Genomic DNA, 19,815 nt, shown 5'->3' with positions numbered 1-19,815 from the left:
AACTGTATGTGTGTAACGTATTTCTTGTGCTGAGCGATCATAAAACGGCTGCAAAAGACGCACTGGCTGAGGCTCGCCTCCTGCACCCCCACCGTAGAATTGTTATATCAACTAAAGCCCACACTTAAACTTTCCACGTGCAAGATTGAATCTATTTAAAAAAGTTATTTCATAAGAAGCCAAAAAGTGCAAAAACAATAATGTTCGTGCTGGAGGAGTTGTGAATGACTGCAGGGCCACAACATTAGGTACACCTGCAGACTGCAGGTGTATCTAATTCACAACTCCTCCAACACGAACATTATTGTTTTTTTGCACTTTTTGGCTTCTTATTAAATCACTTTTGTAACCCATTTTCATGGGCTTTCCTCTTTGTGATGTTAAGTTCCCGTTATGCGCTGTTATACAGTATATGCCTTGAGCTCTTATTTTGAAGGCGCTAAGAGCGGAAGTGATGACATGGGGTGGAGCGGAAGTTTTTGAAAGAAGGTAAATAAAGTGGTCCTCGTGTAAACTGGAGCCTCCGTGTTTGTTATTTTGTAGTTTCATACAGTATAGGCGACATTTATAAACCCTCGGTTACACTTTTTTAAATAGATTCAATCTTGCACGTGGAAAGTTTAAGTGAGGGCTTTAGTTGTGGCGCATGGACTTAATTTATAAGTAAAGGTAAGACCATAATAACGTTTTTTTTATTAAATGTGCTTTTTTGTGTGCTACAGTTTGTATGTGTAAAGTTAAAGTTAAGTTAAAGTACCAATGATTGTAACACACACACTAGGTGTAATGAAATGTGTCCTCTGCATTTGACCCATCCCCTTGATCACCCCCTGGGAGGTGAGGGGAGCAGTGGGCAGCAGCGGCGCCGCGCCTGGGAATCATTTTTGGTGATTTAACCCCCAATTCCAAGCCTTGATGCTGAGTGCCAAGCAGGGAAGAATGCTGGTATGAGCTTTTAAACATAACCCGTTAACTGCTGCCAATCAAATGGTGAATAAGATACTCTTTAGGGTTCATATGTTTGTAAATCTGACTGTGATGAAGTCAGTGCCTCACCAGCCATCAACCTCACCGCACGTCACTGATAGAAGTAGCGGGTTGGGGTGGCGGGGAAGGAAATGTGCTTTTTTTCTTCAACTATTATCTACCGTGAAACAAGTAGATCAAGATGTTTCTCACACTTGGCAAAGTAGGACGCTAAAAAAGCTTAGCCAGGCTTTTCTTTTATTCCGTAGAATTGTTCACCGTTCAATTTGAGCTAATTATGCAGACTGGTGCTGACTAAGCTTGTACATCTACATATAGGCTCACCACATTAAATATCCACAGCACTATAGTGGGAACAATACAGATTTTTTTATCGTACCGTTTTTTCCAGACTATAGGGCGCACCGGATTATAAGGCTCACTGCCAATGAACGGTCTATTTTTTAATTGTGTTCATATATAAGGCGCACCGGAGTATAGGGCGCATTCAAGGAGTCATATTTTTTTTTTTTTTTTCTAAATGTAAAAGACTTCCTTGTGGTCTACATAACATGTAATGGTGGTTCTTTGGTCAAAATGTTGCATAGATGATGTTTTACACATCATCTTCAAGCCGCTCTCTGACCGTCGCTTCAGGATGCGCCGTTTTGCAGGCGGTCTTATTTACGTGGCTCACCTTTGACAGCGTCTTCTCCCTGTCATCTTTGTTGTAGCGTTGTAGCGTGCAAGGACGGGATGGAAGAAGTGTCAAAAGATGGCGCTAACTGTTTTAATGACATTCAGACTTTACTTCAATCAATAACGGAGCAGCATCTCCTCATCCGGAAACAACAACAAGGCCGGAAATGTGTCTCGTGAAAAAACGTCCAACCGGAACTCTCATAACTAAAGTTCCTTGGGTGAATAATGTAAACTCACTACACCGGTATGTTTTAGTTCTTTCATGGCGAGTTTACTGACAGATATAAGTAAGAACTTTACACTATTTTATATTAGAAATGGCAACAGTGGAGGATGAATGTCACATAACAAGAAGATAGAGAAAAAGAAGAAGTTTATCGACTAAATAGTCTGCACAGACTACAAAGGCGGACGCGCACAATTTTCCAGGATTTATGCAGATCCCAAATACAGATCAGTGGGTACCAGAAGGTAAGAAAAGTTGTTTTTGCATAATATTGCGAAACAAAACGCCAGATAATATGTCTTACCTTATACACACACCATAATAATACTCAGATGTTGAAGCACAGTACAATCCATCAAGCGGTGTGGCTTCATAGCTTACCAAAGTCCTACTAAAACATTTTGATAGATTTTTGAGCGCCGTGTGTAATGTTCTATATTTTCAATGGAACATATAAAATGTTGGTGTTGTTTATTTGTGACATATTGCCATCATAGTGCAGTCTCCACGTATCTCTAATGTTTGACTGCCATCTACTGGTCACACTTATCATTACATCATGTACCAAATTGGGGACGGCGTGGCGCGCTTGGTAGAGTGGCCGTGCCAGCAACCTGGGGGTTCCTGGTTCGATCCCCAGCTTCTACCAACCCAGTCACGTCCGTTGTGTCCTTGAGCAAGACACTTCACCCTTGCTCCTGATGGGTGGTGGTTAGGGCCTTGCAAGGCAGCTCCCTCCATCAGTGTGTGAATGTGTGTGTGAATGGGTGAATGTGGAAATAGTGTCAAAGCGCTTTGAGTACCTTCAAGGTAGAAAAGCGCGATACAAATATAACCCATTTACCATTTACCAAATAAAATTGCTTCGAGGTCGGTAAGCAAAACCAGAATTCTTCCGTACATTAGGCGCAAAGGGTTATAAGGCGCACTGTCGAGTTTTGAGGGGGGGAAAGGATTTTAAGTGCGCCTTATAGTCCGGAAAATATGGTAGTCTTATTTAAAGAGAGGGACATCGACAAAGAGAAACAAGAGAAATAGAATGAGTCAAATAAGTATTTGATCCCCTACCAATCTGAAATAATTCTGACCTCCACAGATTGTTGTGATGAACAGAAATTAGTCCTTTCACTTTAGGATGATATTCGTAACTGTTACGGTGGGGTTGCAGCTTACTGCGAGGTTTGTTCTCCCAGGATGCAAACGGACGACTCCGGACAGGACTTGCAGGTAGGAACGTGATTTAATCGTAATTTAACACTCAAAGAGGTACAAAACAGAAAACAAACCGACGGAACATGGTGCCGATCGCACCTGAAGCTAAGGCTACTATTTAGCACTAGCAGGGGGCTAGGAGACAAGCAAAAGTTACGTAACAGTAGCGTGACGCAAACAAAGAAGCCAGACCGACTGACTGGCAAAGGCAGGCTTAAATAATGTCTCTGATTACAAACGGGCAGATGAAACTAATACGTAGCCATGGTAACAAACTCAGAGGTGCATAAACAGGAACTAAAGGAGTCCAAAACTAACAGAAAACACAAGTGACTCGAAAAACTTAAACAGACTATGATCCGGGCAGCGGATCATAACAGTAACCTCAGCTTTTATAGTCCCTTTTGCAATGCAGGAAAGTTAACCCAGAATTGTGCGTATATGGTCAATGAGATCACGTTTCTGCTCATTTTTGGGGGCCGAAAGACATGTAGTTCTTCACCCAAGACATTACAGTAACTCTCCATGTTAACTTCTCCGCCACAATCTTCACAAACGACCTCAGGCACAAGTTTGTAGACCTGGTGAGAAATATAATTCGGAAATGGAAGAAATACAGGAGAGGACTGACGATGGGTCTTCTAGCAGGACAGTTGACCAAAACACAATGCCAAAGGAGTGGCTCAAGATTAATGAAGATCTTGCCAGTTTGTCCGTTATTCTGACCTCAATCCTACTAAATATTTGTGTGGGGAGCTGATATTGCAAGCTGCCAAGCGACAGCCTCAAAATCTTCTGAAGGGGGGAGTGTATCTACAAAGTGGAGTGTACAAATCGAAGAAACTATTCTTGCCTTGCCAGCGCGGCCGGCCAACTATCAAACAAGGTTAAAGGTGTAATCATTTCTTGTCAAGTCATCATTTTAATTTTCCCGAGGGAACTTTCCAGAAGGAATCAATGAAGTACTATCTATCTATCTATTAAATGGCTCTGATATGTGCCAGAGCTTGGTCCGCATTGCCGGCAGTAAGTCGGACACGTTTCCAGTGAGGGTTGGACTCCGCCAAGGCTGCCCTTTGTCACCGATTCTGTTCATAACTTTTATGGACAGAATTTCTAGGCGCAGTCAAGGCGTTGAGGGTATCTGGTTTGGTGGCTGCAGGATTAGGTCTCTCCTTTTTGCAGATGATGTGGTCCTGATGGCTTCATCTGGCCAGGATCTTCAGCTCTCACTGGATTGGTTCGCAGCTGAGTGTGAAGGGACTGGGATGAGAATCAGCACCTCCAAGTCTGAGTCCATGGTTCTCGCCCGGAAAAGGGTGGAGTGCCATCTCCGCGTTGGGGAGGAGATTTTGCCCCAAGTGGAGGAGTTCAAGTACCTCGGAGTCTTGTTCACGAGTGAGGGAAGAGTGGATCGTGAGATCGACAGGCGGATCGGTGCGGCGTCTTCAGTAATGCGGACGCTGTATCGATCCGTTGTGGTGAAGAAGGAGCTGAGCCGGAAGGCAAAGCTCTCAATTTACCGGTCGATCTACGTTCCCATCCTCACCTATGGTCATGAGCTTTGGGTTATGACCGAAAGGACAAGATCACGGGTACAAGCGGCCGAAATGAGTTTCCTCCGCCGGGTGGCGGGGCTCTCCCTTAGAGATAGGGTGAGAAGCTCTGCCATCCGGGAGGAGCTCAAAGTAAAGCCGCTGCTCCTCCACATCGAGAGGAGCCAGATGAGGTGGTTCGGGCATCTGGTCAGGATGCCACCCGAACGCCTCCCTAGGGAGGTGTTTAGGGCAAGTCCGACCGGTAGGAGGCCACGGGGAAGACCCAGGACACGTTGGGAAGACTATGTCTCCCGGCTGGCCTGGGAACGCCTCGGGGTCCCCCGGGAGGAGCTGGACAAAGTGGCTGGGGAGAGGGAAGTCTGGGCTTCCCTGCTTAGGCTGCTGCCCCCGCGACCCGACCTCGGATAAGCGGAAGAAGATGGATGGATGGATGGATGGCTCTGATATGTCAAAAGGCATTAATAAATCATGTTCTCTTCCAATACCTCTATAACTGATAACAGTAGTTCAGCTGGGATATGCTCATTTCAAAATTAGATTTACAGCCCCGAAATCTTGCTATTGTTTTCATTTCGATGCCCCGCCCTCCACCGTTTGACCAATTAGAAAGTCAGTGAGTGAGTGTATCACATCCAGGTTGCTAGTTATGCACCACCATCTTTGTCTACACTGCAAAAACTGAAATCTAAGTAAGATGAATTATGTCAAATAAGGGTGATATTTGCTTATTTTCTGTCTGATACGTATTTTTTATCACTGCAACCGTAACCCGGAATAGGTTGATGAAAACCGTACTAATTACGGGAAAACCGGAGTAGTTGGCAGGTATGTAATATGCACACAATGCAGGGAAACCATGTCAACATACTGCCTTAGGTCCAAAAATCCTTTATTGTAGCCATATTATTATCCAGATGTCTCTAGACAAAGTCACAAGTAAATATGCAAGCAATGACTATTTTAGAATTGGGCAATGTCGACAACGACTTATGTCAGTCAGTCAGAGGGGGGTCGACTGACTCCTGTTCCACTCAATTACAGATTTAAAAGGCAAAGTAGCTCTCCTTTGGGGTTTTCTACACTGCAAAAACTGAAATCTAAGTAAGATGAAACATCTCAAATAAGGCTGATATTTGCTTATTTTCTGTCTGATAAGATCATTCTTCTCACTAAGCAGATTTTTTAGAGTGTTTTACTTGTTTTAAGGGTTTTGGTCCTAAATGATCTCAGTAAGATATTACAGTTTGTTGCTGAGATTTGATGACCTATATTGAGTAAAACATGCTTGAAACTAGAATATCAAGTGTTGCAAAGCTGTGTCATCAACACTCACAAGTATAAAACTACTTTTTTAAAGTCATCATTTCTTATTTCAAGCATGAAAAAAGAAAATCATGACTTTGACACAATTGTGTCTCATAATTAAAACAGATGACAGCCAAATGGACTTTGCTGTTTTATTTTCAATGAAACAATAGAAAATATGTACTCATATAGTAGTACAGTTGGCACAGTACAGTAAACTGACAGTTAATATTTAAACATTTAACATTTCTAACAATTTTGAACAGAAATAGTTCATGCACATTCAGATAAATTCTTCAAAATTACAATTAAAACATTTTTGGCCGGGGGCCGGGCTGTATATATGCGCACTAATTGATTGAAAGAGCACGCACTTGGCGCGATGATGTCATGTTATCCATGGAAAAATGCATTTTTAGACAATATGATTTGCCTGAGCGGCTAGGAGACCCCGAGAGTAACAAGCGGTTGCCTTGTTGCCTTTCCATTAAGAACAATAAATTAGTTTTTAGTATAAGTTTGCTGGTTTCAAGAAATGTAATGCCGAGCGCATATCATTATGTCAAGATAATGGCACTAGCATTTACTTCATTTAAGAATATTTTTCAACATATTGAGCAAAAAGGTCTCTTTTTTTTTCTACCAAGAAAAGTGCACTTGTTATTAGTGAGAATATACTTATTTTAAGGTATTTTTGGGTTCATTGACGTTCATACTTGCCAACCTTGAGACCTCCGATTTCGGGAGGTGGGGTGTGGGGAGGGTGGCCATGGGTGGGGCGGAGGGCGTGGTTGGGGGCGTGGTTAAGAGGGGAGGAGTATATTTACAGCTATAATTCACCAAGTCAAGTAATATATATATATATATATATATATATATATATATATATATATATATATATATATATAAATATAAAAGAAATATTTGACTTTCAGTGAATTCTAGCTGTATATATATATATTTATTTTATTATATGTATATATAAATAAAATAAATACTTGAATTTCAGTGTTCATTTATTTACACATATACACACACATAACACTCATCTGCTCATTGTTGAGTTAAGGGTTGAATTGTCCCTCCTTGTTCTATTCTCTGTCACTATTTTTCTAACCATGCTGAACACCCTCTCTGATGGTGCATTGCTGTGTGGCACGCACAAAAGTGCTTTTATCAAATGCACTAGAGTCTGGAATCTTCCATCTCTCCCTAGCATGGCCCAAAACCGGTCAATCTTTTCTTCCTGAGGAAGATCTTCACTGCCAAGCACTTGGTAGTCCACTACTTCTTCCCGGAGGCTATCCAGGTCCAATCGCAGCTGCGGCTTGGAACTTACAAGCGTATTTTTTCATCTTACTCGTCGTCGGCGTCGCCATGGCTGTATCTTCCTCGTTCTTCTGCTTCGTCTCCTTGTTGTGTGCGCAGTTGTGCACTGCACTCTCTAAAAGCCGTAGATGTTATTGTCACATATGCATGTACAGTTGATGGTAGTATTCTCCTGTTTAAAAGTGTCACAACATTGCTGTTTACGGCAGACGAACTGCTTTACTGTAGACGAAAACGTGACTGCTGTTGTTGTGTGTTGTTACCGCGCTGGGAGGACGTTAATGAAACTGCCTGACAATAAACCCACATAAGAAACCAAGAACTCGCCCTCCATCATTCTACAGTTATAACGTCAATGGGCAGGCTCGCTGTTTATATTGTGGGAAAGTGGACGTGAAAACAGGCTGTCCTCACTCAGGTCCGCATGGAGCTGGAGGGGGCGTGGCCTCCAGCTCCGCCTGAATTTCGGGAGATTTTCGGGAGAATATTTGTCCCGGGAGGTTTTCGGGAGAGGCGCTGAATTTCGGGAGTCTCCCGGAAAATCCGGGAGGGTTGGCAAGTATGTTGACGTTTGCTAATTTTACTTGTTTTGGAAAGTCTTGACAAGCCAAATTTTCTTGTTCTATTGGCAGATAATTTTGCTTAGTTCAAATAAAATACCCCTCATTTTTGTATTTTTTTTTTCTTGTTTTTGAACACTGACTTTTTGCAGTGTAGCTACTGCCACTGGTAAAGTTACTAAACATGTCAGACCTTAGTAAATCTAAAAGGCCTCGTTATGATTCTCAACTTATTCATGACAAAGCCAGGAACGAAACAAGGATTTGTATCTGGGGTGCCTTTGAAAGATGGAGACCAATGAAGGAAATTTTATCATCTGACGCCAAATTTGCTCATTTTCTCCTTAATAGGTAAGTAAGGCATTTACGTTTTCTTATTACTTGTAATAGATGGAAATGGACATTTGGTATGTAAACTATATTGTCCAATACAGTCTATGATCTTGTCTAACAAAGCTAGTATGTTCGTGCAACCAATGCTTAGTGCATACTTGCCAACCCTCCCGGATTTTCCGGGAGACTCCCGGAATTCAGCGCCTCTCCCGAAAACCTCCCGGGACAAATTTTCTCCCGAAAATCTCCCGAAATTCAGGCGGAGCTGGAGGCCACGCCCCCTCCAGCTCCATGCGGACCTGAGTGACGTGTCGACAGCCTGTTCTCACGTCCGCTTTCCCACAATGTAAACAGCCTGCCTGCCCAATCACGTTATAACTGTAGAATGATGGAGGGCGAGTTCTTGGTTTCTTATGTGGGTTTATTGTTAGGCAGTTTCATTAACGTCCTCCCAGCGCGGTAACAACACACAACAACAGCAGTCAAGTCTTCTTCTACAGTAAAGCAGTTCGTCTGCCGTAAACAGCAATGTTGTGTCACTTTTAAACAGGACAATACTGCTATCTACTGTACATGCATATGTGACCCACCCATAATGTGTCACATTTTTGTGTTGATTTATTTATTTTATTTTGTGGTTTGAATTCGTTTTTGGAGCTGTCATTACACATTTATCAGTATTCACATTGGTCAGTAGGGGGCAGTAGGGCGTTTCTTCCCAATTGAATGCTATCACCTGCAGACCGGAAGTGTCTTGTCATTCTGATGAGCGCGACCAGTCTGTGAACAATTGAAACGTCCTGTGTGCTTTTTCCTCCTGTATAACAGGTTAGTTTTGGTGAATCAACTCACTGAATAATATCCATGTGATCTTTATAAGTTTAAGTACACATTCTGATGGTGGAGCCTAACTCTAAAGTGTTTGTGAGTTGTAGTTTGTATTTGTGAATGAATCCAGTGCAGAGCCGCAGTAATCAATACAAAAAGGCGACGTGAGTGCGCAATGTTTATATAGGAACTTCTGATCCTAATTCAGACTCCCAAATTAGAGCTCCTGTTTTCTTATTGATTTTATAATGTATATTTGTATAATGTGTGCGTTCTGAAGTAGTGACAGAGAATAGAACAAGGATGGACAATTCAACCCTTAACTCAACAATGAGTAGATGAGTGTTATGTGTGCGTATATGTGTAAATAAATGAACACTGAAATTCAAGTATTTATTTTATTTATATATATATATATATATATATATATGTAATAATATATATATATATATATATGTAATAAAATATATATATATATATATATATATATATATATATATATAGCTAGAATTCACTGAAAGTCAAGTATTTCTTATATATATATATCTTAACCACGCCCCCAGCCCCACCCCCGACCACGCCCCCACCCCCCACCCCCACCTCCCGAAATCGGAGGTCTCAAGGTTGGCAAGTATGGCTTAGTGAGGCAATGTTCCCCAGCAACATCTGCTTTCATGCACAACTGTTCACTTTCTGTCGTAATCACACCAAAACAAAACAAACTATTGGTCATATTGACAGCAACCGCTCGCTTTCTTTCATTCGCACCAAAGGGCGCGCGCACTCAAATCAGCCAGTGATGCGTTCACGGCCACAAAAACAGTCGGACAACTCCAAGGCCGCACATGAACTATAAGTATTAAGTCGTTACAACGTGAAACAGTCCACACGCAGACAATAAATACCATTAACATTGTGTTATGTGTGCATGTTGGGGTTTTGCAGGGTAATTTTTAGCAGTGCGTCTCAAATATTTTGTGTTACGTCTAGGGATGATGTTTGATAAGAAATTATCGAGTTTGAGCCCATTATCGAATCCTCTTATCGAACCGAATCCTTATCGAATCCAGATAGATTGTTGTATATGGGGAAAAAAACAATATTTGGTTTAACGAAAGCTCACTTTTATTTTATAAGAAAAAAAATAAAAATAAATATTGACTGTTGTTACCTCCCTAAAAAAATTTAATATAATAAATAGATATTGACTGTTGTTACCCATGGTAAGTTTTTTTTTTTGTGTGTCATAAAAAAATACAATCATGCGTGCTTACGGACTGTATTGATATATATTGATGTATAATGTAGGAACCAGAAATATTAATAGCAGAAAGAAACAACCCTTTAGTGTGAATGAGTGTGAATGGGGGAGGGAGTTTTTTTGGGTTGGTGCACTAATTTTAAGTGTATCTTGTGTTTTTTATGTTGATTTAATTTAAAAAAATAAAATAAAATAAAAATATAATTTTTATTTTTTTTCTTGTCCGGCCCGGTACCAATCGATCCACGGACCGGTACCGGTAGTTGGGGACCACTGGTGTAGGCTACAAGATCACGTTAACGTTATCAGACACATACAAAAAGGCTAACGTTAACATTACCGTTAGCCACTGACTATGCTTAGGTAATGTTAGTCTAGCTAACATTTCTGCAATCCTGGATTGACATACGAGGTAACGTTATTTTAGCCTAAACGCTACGAGTGAGCAGATTTGGAAATTAACCGGCAACAGTTAACGTTAATTGGCGCTGCAGGTTGAAGAGGGGCGTGTATGGCGTCACATTAGTGCCAAAAATCCGAGCGCATAAAAACTGTTATCGCGCGCTGATTCTCCACTTCGTGCGCGCGCGCGACACCCTTTTGCGCGCGCGTGGTGCCTTTTTGCGCGCGCGCGGTGCCTTTCTGTGCGCGCGCGGTGCCTTTTTGCGCGCGCGCGGTGCCTTTCTGCGCGCGCGCGCGACGCCTTTCTGCGCGCTCTCTGTGTACTCCTGGCATCTCTCCTCACGCTGTCATGTTTCTTTTTGGCACTTTGGGGGTGGGTATGCTTAGACGGCCCCTTCTTTCTGATTGGTCAGGCGAAAAATGCTCAGAGCCAATCAGAAGTATAGCAGGGCGGGTCATCGTCAATATGTATCAAGATTTACGGAGGAAGAAGTGGATAGAAAAATGTCGCGCGCTGATGAAGGTTTTTTCATACCACATAAACACAATACAGGGTAATACAAAATGTGACCCAAATAAATAATAAGACAACAAACACCATAATCACATCTTTCAGCCAGAACTGGTCCACCAGCAATAACATCCAACAATAACATTATTTTATATTTTCACTTCTTCTTGAACATTTGTTTTCTAATTTATGGAATTTCTTTTGATTCAGCCATAAAGTCAATGAAATAATCATTGAATTTTGTTTTTTTTAAATGTTAAAAATAGCCTTTTAATAATGTATTCTGAAACAGTTTAAAATAATCAGAGAACTGACTAACACTGACCCTACACAACTATGTTGCACAATTAAGTCTTTTTTTTTTTAAAGCGAAAGAGGTCATTTCAACAGGTACAGCATCCTATGTCATATCTACATGTAATAAGATTTGTAACAAGGCAAACCGTTTGTTAATTGGTCGAAAATCGAGCAAGTTATGGTAATTGAAGTAGTACATGTACCATTGACATCAATGTAATGATTGAGGCTAGATGTCTGAAGTAAGATGGCTACAACGTTGCTACACTGGAGAATCATTAGTCACATGAAAAATGCTCACAGCCAATCAGAAAGGAGGGGCCGTCTAAGCATACCCGCCCCCAAAGTGCCAAAAAGAAACATGACAGCGCGAGGAGAGATGCCAGGAGTACACAGAGAGCGCACAGAAAGGCACCGCGCGCGCGCAAAAGGGTGTCGCGCGCGCGCACGAAGTGGAGAATCAGCGCGCGATAGTAGTTTTTATGCGCTCGGATTTTTGGCACTATTGTGACGCCATAGGCGTGCTTCGTCGCTGCTTTTCCACGACACCTTTCTCTAACCTTCAGGTTATGTGCAGCCTGCTTGTTGTACTCCCCCCCCTTACATGAGAGCGAAGTCTGGCAATAATTGCAGATAGCCGTTTCCTCGTCGTATTTTTTTGTAAAATGAAGCCATGCCCTGAGGCGTTTTTTCCGTTCCGTTGTTGCTGCTTTCTGTATCTGCCGCCTATTGACTGAGCTACGTCATTTCCTGGGACGTGCCACAGGGCATTTCCTGTGGGACGGGATTCGTTCCCAGGGATTCGAAAAAAGAACCAACTCTTTTTCTTTACTATAGTGGCCTCGATAACGGGAACCGGTTCTCAAAAAGGGATTCGAGTCCATGGAATCGGTTCTTTTCTTATCAAACAACCGGGAGAACCGGTTTCTAACATCATCCCTAGTTACGTCCCCCGCCCCCCACTCTCCATAAATAGTATAATTTGTCTGCAAAGTCGTTGTAACTATACCTCTGCATAACATTTTAAGCTTATTAACATTAAAGGAAACAACACACCGGTCTTTCCTCGTCTCCCATCGTGGTTACAGTGAGGCTACATACGCTTCATCATACTCTGGTACAAAAAAAGCATGTTCCCCGAGGTCACAATTTGAAAAGGACAGCAAAGTTAAAAGAGGTCAATGCAAAATTAAATAATGCAAAGTTAAAATTAAAAAATTAATTTAAATTAAATTAAATTAAAATTAAAATTAAAATTAAAATTAAAATTAAAATTAAAATTAAAATTAAAATTAAATAAATAAATAAATAAATAAATAAATACAATTAAAATTAAATTAAAAAAGTTAAATAATGCAAAGTTAAAAGAGGTCAATGCCGCATGCTAACTCCTATTTTTGTAACGACAGGGTCGCATTTTACTGCGTGGATTGTCCTCCCAAGATGCAGACGGAACTCCGGAGGCAAGGTGCAGGTAAGGAAATTATTTATTGCCCATAAATCATGCAGGAAATGCAGATAAACAAAACAAGCCTGCCGATAGCACAGGAAGCATTGCAGACGGAACTCTGGAGGCAAGGTGCAGGTAAGGAAATTATTTATTGCCCATAAATCATGCAGGAAATGCAGATAAACAAAACAAGCCTGCCGATAGCAAGGGAAGCAATGCTAAGGAAAAGGCTAGCGCTTTTTGTCATTATTTTTAATTATTTCGTCTCTGTTTCCAACTCCAGTGAAAGCCAATCGGGAAGTGAAGTGGATTGTATTTATATAGCGCTTTTCTCTAGTGACTCAAAGCGCTTTTACATAGTGAAACCCAATATCTAAGTTACATTTAAACCAGTGCGGGTGGCACTGGGAGCAGGCGGGTAAAGTGTCTTGCCCAAGGACACAACGGAAGTGAAGCAGGGATCAAACCTGGAACCCTCAAGTCGCTGCCACGGCCGCTCTTTTTGATTGATTGATTGAAACTTTTATTAGTAGATTGCACAGTACAGGACATATTCCGTACAATTGACCACTAAATGGTAACACCCCAATAAGTTTTTCAACTTATTTAAGTCGGGGTCCACGTTAATAACAGAGCTATGCTGCCCCGTGACAAAAACGTCTTCAACAAACAAGAAAAGTCAAGTTTTTTACGTTCAACAACTTAAACTTGTTTTTACACACAAAAAAAGCCAAATAAATGTACATATAATAAATTAACATATACAATTGGCTGACATGCCAGCAGTTAGCATGTTAACTAGAGATGTCCGATAATGGCTTTTTTGCCGATATTCCAATATTGTACAACTCTTATTTACCGATTCCGATATCAACCGATACCGATACATACAGTGGTGGAATTAACACGTTATTATCTGGTTTTGAATTCTCCCTCGGTTAATCCTACGTATGTGTCGGATGTGTTAATGTCCTTGCGTATTACCTTAGATTGGTAGACAACACCCTAAGAAAAGTATTCAACAAGAACAACATTAAATTGAGCTACAGCTGCATGAACAATACACGACAAATCATCTCAAACCACAACAAAACAATTGCAAATGAGCCGTCGACCCCCGGACAGAGCGACTCCAAAACCAACAAAGGCTGTAACTGTCGAAAGAAACCTGATTGCCCTCTTAACGGGGGGTGCTTACAAACATCAGTTGTCTACCAATCTAAGGTAATACGCAAGGACATTAACACATCCGACACATATGTAGGATTAACCGAGGGAGAATTCAAAACCAGATGGAACAATCACAAGGCTTCTTTCAGGAACCAAAACCTGCGGAATACCACAGAACTCAGCAAACACATTTGGGACCTCAAAGACAATAATGTTGAATATTCAATAACATGGCAAATTCTTGCATCCAGCACACCTTACAATAGTGGTAATAAAAGATGCAACCTATGCTTGAAAGAAAAACTGTTTATTATTTACCGTCCAGACCTGTCATCCCTCAACAAGCGCAGCGAAATTGTAACAGCATGCCGCCACAGACGGAAACACCTCCTAGGTAACACATGAGCCAATCACCACGCCCCTACGCCAGCCTGTACCCACCCACTCTGTGCCCTATATAATCCATGGTATGTGAATGCTCCCATTAAAATCTCCTGATGATTGAGGGTACCCCCCCTCATGAAACAGGCCTGTAGAGATGAAATAGTCTTGAGATTTTTTTCCCCACACATACATATATATGTATATATATATATATATATACATATATATATATATATATATATATATATATATATATATATTGTCGGAGGCAGATATTTACATATATCCGAATTTAAGTTGTACTTCTTCCATTTCTTTGTCATATTTGAAAACAGCTCGTGTTTTCCATTTCTTCTCTTGATGCTCTGTCAGCAAGTAAACTGTGTGTGTAAACCTTGAGTTCTTTGGAATGTATTATGGCTAGCATTTGTTTTGTCTACAGAGATGGGACGAGAGAGAGGGTGGTGGGATCGGGAATAAAGACCATTTTGGGAGGCGCAATAGAATGTTCTAGGGTTAGACTGGTCTCAATCAATGTATATTGGCAAAGCTTTGAGAATATACAACAAAATACCTATTCTGTCTCTGGTGGTTTTTCAACTCAGATTTAAGTGTCGGAAAGAACTTGGGAGCGAATTGTGACTTGAATTCCCTGGGAGGAACAACTGGTCCAAAACGCAACAAATATGTATATATATATATATATATACATATATATGTATGTGTGGGGAAAAAAATCTCAAGACTATTTCATCTCTACAGGCCTGTTTCATGAGGGGGGGTACCCTCAATCATCAGGAGATTTTAATGGGAGCATTCACATACCATGGATTATATAGGGCACAGAGTGGGTGGGTACAGGCTGGTGTAGGGGCGTGGTGATTGGCTCATGTGTTACCTAGGAGGTGTTTCCGTCTGTGGCGGCATACTGTTACAATTTCGCTGCGCTTGTTGAGGGATGACAGGTCTGGACGGTAAATAATAAACAGTTTTTCTTTCAAGCATAGGTTGCATCTTTTATTACCACTATTGTAAGGTGTGCTGGATGCAAGAATTTGCCATGTTATTGAATATTCAACATTATTGTCTTTGAGGTCTCAAATGTGTTTGCTGAGTTCTGTGGTATTCCGCAGGTTTTGGTTCCTGAAAGAAGCCTTGTGATTGTTCCATCTGGTTTTAAACTCTCCCTCGGTTAATCCTACAAATGTGTCGGATGTGTTAATGTCCTTGCGTGTTACCTTAGATTGGTAAACAACTGATGTTTGTAAGCACCCCCCGTTGAGAGGGCAATCAGGTTTCTTGCGGCAGTTGCAGCCTTTGTTGGTTTTGGGGTCGCTCTGTCCGGGGGCCGACGGCTCATTTGCAATTGTTTTGTTGTGGTTTGAGATAATTTGTCGTATATTGTTCATGCAGCTGTAGCTCAATTTAATGTTGTTCTTGTTGAATACTTTTCTTAGGGTGTTGCCTTTGGGAAAGTGTTTGTCAATCAGAGTGAGGAATTTGTGGCCAATGTTAGTTATATAAATATATATATATATATATATATATATATATATATATATATATATATATATATATATATATATATATATATATATATATACACACACATACTCGTATCCCGAGGTACCACTCGATAATACACATTACACAGTTTATTTGAAATACTACGCAGTTATATTCGATATTTACTAAAAATGTCTATATTTACTAAAAAAAAAACATTTTTTAAATGTGTTGAAGACACAAAAATTGGACTCAGTGTTTGCTAAAACACGTACGTAATTTTGTCAAAGGTGCAAAATCGTATTTAATATTTACTAAAACACATACGTTGAGTATCCCGAGGTACCACTCGATAATACACGTTACACAGTTTATTTGAAATACTACTACTAGTACTACTTATAATAACAAACAGTCTATTCCTCGCAAACATAACTGAGCCGTTATAATAACAATCGTTTAAGGGCCTGATCCACTAAGATCCAAAAAACATGAGTGGGGGGGTGGGGTTGAGGTGGTAGGTAGGGGATGGGGGGTGTATTGTAGTGTCCCGGAAGAGTTAGTCCTGCACAGAGGTGGGTAGAGTAGCCAGAAATTGTACTCAAGTAAGAGTACTGTTACTTTAGAGATTTATTACTCAAGTAAAAGTAAGGAGTAGTCACCCAAATATTTACTTGAGTAAAAGTAAAAAGTATGTTGTGAAAAAACTACTCAAGTACTGAGTAACTGATGAGTAACATACACACTCATATATATATATATATATATATATATATATATATATATATATATATATATATATATATATATATATATATATATATATACATACATATACATTGATATATACAGTATATCATTTATATGTATTTATTTTGCTGTTTTTGTTTACATGTTAAAGGTGTTTTAATGAATATACAAGCATGTTTAACATATAGATTCCTTTCTTTCATGAAGACTAGAATATAAGTTGGTGTATTACCTGATTCTGATGACTTGCATTGATTGTAATCAGACAGTCGTGATGATAACGTCCACGTTTTCAAATGGAGGAGAAGAAAAGTTCTGATCCTTTCTGTCTAATACCACATGAAAGTGGTGGGTTTTTGGCATCCTATTTGTCCAGCTTCCATATTCGTTTTTATACACTTTACAAGAAATATATTGGCGTCAAACTCCGTAGCTTGCTAGCTTGTTTGCGCTGGCTTTCGGAGACTCTTGTTTTGAAAGCGCAGGCGCGATGGAGCGGCACTTTTATTGTGAAGACAGGAACGTCCTCATGTGCGGTCAGTCTTTAGGCTTTTGACGGGATGTACGGTTGAAATAAAAATGTATCTTTTTTCCTTCACACTTTTGATTGATTGGAACTTTTATTAGTAGATTGCACAGTAAAGTACATATTCGTACAATTGACCACTAAATGGTAACACCCCAATAAGTTTTTACACTTGTTTAAGTCAGGTCATGTGACCACCTGGCTCTGTTTGATTGGTCCAACGTCACCAGTGACTGCATCTGATTGGTGGAACGAAGTGAAACGTCACCAGTAAGGCAGGCACTTCGAAGGTCTGTCTGACAGACCAAAACAAACAAAGCGTGCATTAACAGATCGATAAAAATTAGTAGCGAGTAGCGAGCTGAATGAAGATAAAAGTAGCGGAGTAAAAGTAGCGTTCCTTTTCTATAATTTTACTTAAGTAAAAGTAAAAGTACGTTGCATTAAAACTACTCTTAGAAGTACAATTTATCCCAAAAGTTACTCAAGTAGATGTAACGGAGTAAATGTAGCGTGTTACTACCCACCTCTGGTCCTGCAAGGGGTTCTGGGTATTTGTTCTGTTGTGTTTATGTTGTGTTACGGTGCGGATGTTCTCCCGAAATGTGTTTGTCATTCTTGTTTGGTGTGGGTTCACAATGTGGCGCATATTTTGTAACAGTGTTGAACTTGTTTATACGGCCACCCTCAGTGTGACCTGTATGGCTGTTGACCAAGTATGCTTGCATTCACTTGTGTGTGTGAAAAGCTGTAGATAATATGTGATTGGGCCGACACGCAAAGGCAGTGCCTTTAAGGTTAATTGGCGCTCTGTACTTCTCCCTACGTCCGTGTACACAGCGGCGTTTTAAAATGTCATAAATTTTACTTTTTGAAACCGATACCGATTATTTCCGATTTTACATTTTAAAGCATTTATCGGCCGATAATATCGGCAGTCCGATATTATCGGACACCTCTAATGTTAACCTAATTGTGGTATATTAGTGTAATTTGCCTTTCCCACTCACTTATTCCCTGGTGGCGTGAAGATATGATGCAGGAAGGTCAGCGTGTGTGTTGACTAGTGATGGGTTGATGAGGCGTCATGAAGCGTTTCAACACATTGCAAAACTGTATTGATACTGTGTCACTAAATACTGACATCTGCTGGACATTAAAAATCCCTACAGGCAACCTATGGACCGACTCAACTGACACTGATTGTATGCCCTAGTACAGGGGTCACCAACCTTTTTGAAACCAAAAACTACTTCTTGGGTACTGATTAATGCGAAGGGCTACCAGTTTGATACACACTTAAATAAATAAATATATTGTCATTTGTAAGTTACACGTAAGTGTGATTTAAACAAGAATAGCTAAATAAATAAATTTATATATATAAAAAAATGGGTATTTCTGTCTGTCATTCCGTCGTACATTTTTTTTCCTTTTATGGAAGGTTTTTTGTAGAGAATAAATGATGAAAAAAACACTTAATTGAACGGTTTAAAAGAGGAGAAAACAAGAAAAAATTTAAAATAACATTTTGAAACATAGTTTTTCTTCCATTTCGACTCTTTATAATTCAAAATTCAACCGACAAAAAGAAGAGGAAAACTAGCTTATTTGAATCTTTTTGAAAAAATTAAAAAAAAAGAATTTATGGAACATCATTAGTAATTTTTCCTGATTAAGATACATTTTAGAATTTTGATGACATGTTTTAAATTGGTTAAAATCCAATCTGCACTTTGTTAGAATATTTAACAAATTGGACCAAGCTATATTTCTAACAAAGACAAATCAGTATTTCTTCTAGATTTTCCAGAACAAAAATTTTAAAAGAAATTCAAAATACTTTGAAATAAGATTTAAATTTGATTCTACAGATTTTCTAGATTTGCCAGAATAATTTTTTTGAATTTTAATCATAGTAAGTTTGAAGAAATATTTCACAAATATTCTTCGTCGAAAAAAACAGAAGCTAAAATATTTATTATTCTTTACAATAAAAAATAAATAAATTTACTTGAACATTGATTTAAATTGTCAGGAAAGAAGAGGAAGAAATTTAAAAGGTAAAAAGGTATATTTGTTTAAAAATCCTAAAATCATTTTTAAGGTTGTATTTTTTCTCTAAAATTGTATTTCTAAAAGTAATAAGAAGCAAAGTAAAAAAATAAATGAATTTATTTAAACAAGTGAAGACCCATCCATCCATCCATTTTCTACCGCTTATTCCAAGTGAAGACCAAGTCTTTAAAATATTTTCTTGGATTTTCAAATTCTATTTGAGTTTTGTCTCTTTTAGAATTAAAAATGTCGATCAAAGCGAGACCAGCTTGCTAGTAAATAAATAAAATTTAAAAAATAGAGGCAGCTCACTGGTAAGTGCTGCTCTTTGAGCTATTTTTAGAACAGGCCAGCGGGCGACTGATCTGGTCCTTACGGGCTACCTGGTGACCGCGGGCACCGCGTTGGTGACCCCTGCCCTAGTATATACAATAATATAAACCAAGTCATTGTATTTCATTTAGGATTATTTCATATCTT

The 19,815-nt window shown here is 39.7% G+C and overlaps 1 protein-coding gene across 1 annotated transcript in view; it reads right to left on the bottom strand.

The window, feature by feature from the left end:
• Positions 1–19,815, bottom strand: part of LOC133623017 (splicing regulator ARVCF-like) — a 670,015-nt gene that overhangs the window by 598,042 nt on the left and 52,158 nt on the right. The gene's annotated exons all lie outside the window — the stretch shown is intronic.

The sequence above is a fragment of the Nerophis lumbriciformis genome, linkage group LG12 (genome assembly GCF_033978685.3).
Source record: "Nerophis lumbriciformis linkage group LG12, RoL_Nlum_v2.1, whole genome shotgun sequence".
NCBI classification, from domain to species: domain Eukaryota; kingdom Metazoa; phylum Chordata; class Actinopteri; order Syngnathiformes; family Syngnathidae; genus Nerophis; species Nerophis lumbriciformis.
Note: the sequence above shows the minus strand (reverse complement) of the source record. Positions and strands in the feature narration are given on the sequence as shown.